This window comes from Galeopterus variegatus, unplaced genomic scaffold, assembly GCF_000696425.1.
Source record: "Galeopterus variegatus unplaced genomic scaffold, G_variegatus-3.0.2 Scaffold1917, whole genome shotgun sequence".
Lineage (NCBI taxonomy): Eukaryota > Metazoa > Chordata > Mammalia > Dermoptera > Cynocephalidae > Galeopterus > Galeopterus variegatus.
The window spans coordinates 79,507-84,179 of NW_007728028.1; positions in this window are offsets into that span (position 1 = coordinate 79,507).

A 4,673-nucleotide genomic window follows, 5' to 3' on the forward strand; every position below is an offset into this window, starting at 1 on the left:
ACTCCCCCATTATATGTCCTACAAAGTCTTGCACGGAATGTGCACATGGTATTTCCCCAGGGAAACACACACACATCAATATTGTTGATCCATTGGGTTTGTTTGGGGACTGCTTATACTGTGTGTGTTATGGTCTCAAATTACTGTTTGCTCTTCTAACTTCTTAGAAGGATAAACAATTTGAAAACAGTTAAACAGTAGCAAAAGAAGCTGGCATCTGACATACTCTTCAACTTAGTTCTTCTTATTGAGACTAACACATTTGCTTTTGATGATAGGTAATGGAAAGAAGTGATATGCTTTCATGTTATAGTTTAAAGCTATTTTCCCCTCAAAGTTTGAATGTTATCATAGGCAGACGGTACATTTGTAGCTAACACCAACCAGTTTTCTAAGCACTAAATCAATTGTAAGCTAAAATGAGGCCTAACTGAAGGTTTTCTGGGTAAAAATTCAGTGGTATGTACAGTATTTCTCTTTCCTTAGTCTCATTTTCCACCACCAGCTTCCAACACACACACACACACACACACACACACACACACACACACACGCACGCACAGACACACTCTTAAATGGGAGAAAATAGACAATTTGCTCGAAGGAAATGTAGACAGGTGGGGACAATGGTCATCAGGTATCTTATTACCTCATTCCTATACGTTGGGTAAGGGTCATCTTTAATCTCTCCCACCCTCAAACAAATCAGGCACTGTTATTGACAAAGTACCTGTGTTTACTTCAGCGAGGGAAATGCCATTGATGCTACCATGGATATTAAAAACACGTGTGAAAAGCATTTTCTATTTAAAACTGTCAGAAATTACTAGTTAGCATCCAGAAAAAAAAAGTTTCTCCCTCTTAATGATCAGAGCCTAGTCATTACTTACTATATTTAAAGGTGGCTTACCATTTAAATTTCTTAGCCTGCAAAAATAAAATAACATTTTGTCAGTTCAAAAGTTGTTCGGAAAATTACGGTAATACAGTGTTTTCATTTTGCCAATAAGGTATTTGGTACAAATTTGCATTCATAGTGACAGTATCAATTCTCATGATTTTATTATTTTACACTTTCCACCATTTGAAGAAAACAAGGTCTAGCAGCTTCTCTTAGAACTGGCTGTTACTAGGATGGTTGGTGAGTTTTTGCATTTGTCTGCCAGTCTGTTTAACTATAGAGTTGGCAGAGTTTGTTTTTTTCTGCAGTTTCCAATTTTAAGAGGGAAAGACACAGCCTATAATCTAAATACTGAACAACTGATCTCATCAGATATAAATAAAGATGAAAGATTAAGTAAAGTAAATCTCAGTCTGTACAACAGAATGAGAGAAAGGGAGGGAGGGGAGAGAGAGAGATTTAAAATCCGTTTGATGCTCAGTCCTGTGCCAGAGGAGACTCGTTTCAGTGTGTCCAGCGCGGTTCCCTAGAGGGCCAATGAAGTCAGCTCACACATTAGATTTATTCCTTAAGCAGCTAAGTCTGTTTTAGAACTGTAGGATATTCTTTAGAATGGACCCCAAAATGTTATTCATTTTGGTTTGAAGGCTTTGTTTAGTGGTTCCTAATGACAGATTCAAATACTCGATGTAGGAGAAACTGAAAGCCTCTCGGGGCTGAGAATTTGGAAGCAAGAAGAAAGAAAATGAATTGGGAAAAGGGAAGAGCAAGCTGCACATGGAGTCAGGAAGACAGACAAGTTGTCCTGTAGGACTTGGCTAGGGGGCCTGGGTCACACTTAGTTGCTGACACACTCTCTGAACAGTTTGGCTTAGTCGGAAAAGTGAGGCTTGGCCACAGTGCTCACTGCTCCAGAGCCCAGCAGTAGCAGCAGCAGCCACCCCCATTCCAGTGGCTGGGCTGACTTTGGGCACACTTGCTTCAGGAGTCTTTCCAGCCTTTCTTGAGGGCTGGTTGGCACATTTTGGGGATACAGATGGATGGAAGATCTTATCTTGCTAGCGAACTTAATGAGATGAGGGGTGTTTCACAATCAGCATGTTAATAGATGAAGAATAAATTGTCTTCTAGGTTTGCAGCCTTCTATCCAACCCATCAAAATACAAACTATTTTTAGAGTCATGCTCTGCTTCATTTAAGAGAGAAAGATATGTTGACTTTTGGATACTGAATTTGGACGTGAGATATTACAAGGACCATATGGATTCAAGAGTCCCTGACATAGAGGTGAAACGAGGAATGGATTTACCTCGAAGCTCAGGTTTCCACTGAACACTTTCATCTTCCCTGAACCCTTCCAAAGATACGTACCTAGTGTTGTGTTTGTAAGTTTTTATGGTTTTTCTTTAAAAATCTCCCTTGCAAGTTATACAAGCTTCAGGCCCCATAAAATCCGGACGTGTCCAGGTTGAAGTTAGAAGGCAATACCCATGGGATAACAGGAGATCAAGAGATGTTAAGAACTTTGTGACTGTCCTCAAAGGAAAGGAAGGGTCAGCAGAGAAGGCCAGAGAAGCAGAGAGAAGGCCTGCAGGCCAGGATGCTGTAGGGAGATCAAAGGGGGTGAGGGGCTAAGGACGGGTCGCCAGACTTGACCTCTCAGAAAGTGCCTGACTTTAAAGTGCATGTTCAGTACAGTCGTGGGAGAAGCCCACAGGCATCAGACTTGAGGGGTGGCAAGTGTGCAAGGGTGTGGACTCTCCATGTCACAAGGTTGACAGTAAAAGAAAAGGACAGGGTGGATGCCTTTCTGCTCCTTACTTTTGATAGGCTGTGATTTACCTTTTGCCTGTGTCGTCAATATTGCTTCGGGATTAATATTAATTAGCTCCCTGAGCATAGGACTTTCTCTTTTACTACATTTTCTTACTCCTTGAGATTTCCTGCGGTCTTAGTATGGTGAGTGAAAACCTGATCAATGGCCAAGAGCTGGGCTGTTAGTAGGTACAGGTGTTGGTTTTGGTTTGTTGGTTGTTTTGTTTACATTAATAGTTTCTCTTTTTTTATCCAAGGCTCGCAGATGGAGTTCAGGAATTCTGTCCTGGGAGTTCAGAGACAGAGGCCCGGGGTGGAGGAGAGGGAAGTTATCAGGCCCCAGAGGCTGGAAAAGCCCTGGTCGCTTATCTGGCGGTAGCGATGACTTCACCCCCGCAGAGGGCGCCTCCCGACTCCTGCAGCTGACTTTCGATCAGCCGGTTTGCCCGGGATAAGTTTTCCTGGACTATCGACTGGCTTCTCACTGCCTGACGTCACGAGGCAATTTGAAAAAAGATGCGATTAAACTGACTGCCGTGTTTCCTTCCGTGAGGAGTGTGCCTTCCCCAGACAGCGTCCGTTCGGTCGATCCGGCCTGGAATGGACGTTTCTTTTTTCTTTTTTCGCTTTAATATAACTGAAAGGTTCCTGTTATCATCATCATTGAGATTAAAAAAAAAAAAAAAAAAAAAAAAAAAAACTTAGAGGTCGGCAGGCCCCAGGGAGGAGCTAAGCTTTGGTAAGCTCCGGCTCGGCCACGTTTCGGCCACAGGGGCTGGGACAGTCCTACGAACGCTGCCTAGTGCTCTCGGGAGAAACAGGCGTGGGGCAGGGGGTGTGTGCAGAGTGCGTGCTCTCGGGAGAAACAGGCGTGGGGAAGGGTGTGTGTGCAGAGTGCGTGCTCTCCGGGGAAACAGCGTGGGGAAGGGTGTGTGTGCAGAGTGCGTGCTCTCCGGGGAAACAGCGTGGGGAAGGGTGTGTGTGCAGAGTGCGTGCTCTCCGGGGAAACAGCGTGGGGAAGGGTGTGTGTGCAGAGTGCGTGCTCTCCGGGGAAACAGCGTGGGGAAGGGTGTGTGTGCAGAGTGCGTGCTCTCCGGGGAAACAGCGTGGGGAAGGGTGTGTGTGCAGAGTGCGTGCTCTCCGGGGAAACAGCGTGGGGAAGGGTGTGTGTGCAGAGTGCGTGCTCTCCGGGGAAACAGCGTGGGGAAGGGTGTGTGTGCAGAGTGCGTGCTCTCCGGGGAAACAGCGTGGGGAAGGGTGTGTGTGCAGAGTGCGTGCTCTCCGGGGAAACAGCGTGGGGAAGGGTGTGTGTGCAGAGTGCGTGCTCTCCGGGGAAACAGCGTGGGGAAGGGTGTGTGTGCAGAGTGCGTGCTCTCCGGGGAAACAGCGTGGGGAAGGGTGTGTGTGCAGAGTGCGTGCTCTCCGGGGAAACAGCGTGGGGAAGGGTGTGTGTGCAGAGTGCGTGCTCTCGGGAGAAACAGGCGTGGGGCAGGGGGATGTGTGTGCAGAGTGCGTGCACTCGGGAGAAACAGCCGTGGGGCAGGGGTGTGTGCAGACTGCGTGCGCGCACGTGTGTGTGCGGGCTGTGCGCGCTGTGCGCACGGGAGGAGGGTGTCCGGGGGGCTGCCGCAGAGGCTCCTTTGTGGAAGACACTTGTCGGTCCCGAAGCCAGCTTGGCGCCTCCCCTGGCTCATTCCCGGGGACACCTGGCTCTTCTTCGCGGCGCAGCGCTCTCCGTCTCCCGCCGCCCCTACTCTCCTGGCTCCACGCCAGCCTTCGGGTGCGGGGAGCAGCGCGCCCCGCGTTGGCGTCCGGGCCCTCCGGGCCCCGCGCAGGTGAGAGAGAGCGCGGCGGCGGCGGCGACGGTTGCGCTCGGAGGGTGGGAGGGGGCGGAGCAGGAAAGGGCGTGCTGCCTTTGCGGCAGGCGCGGGGAGCAGCCTCGTCCGCAGCATTGTTA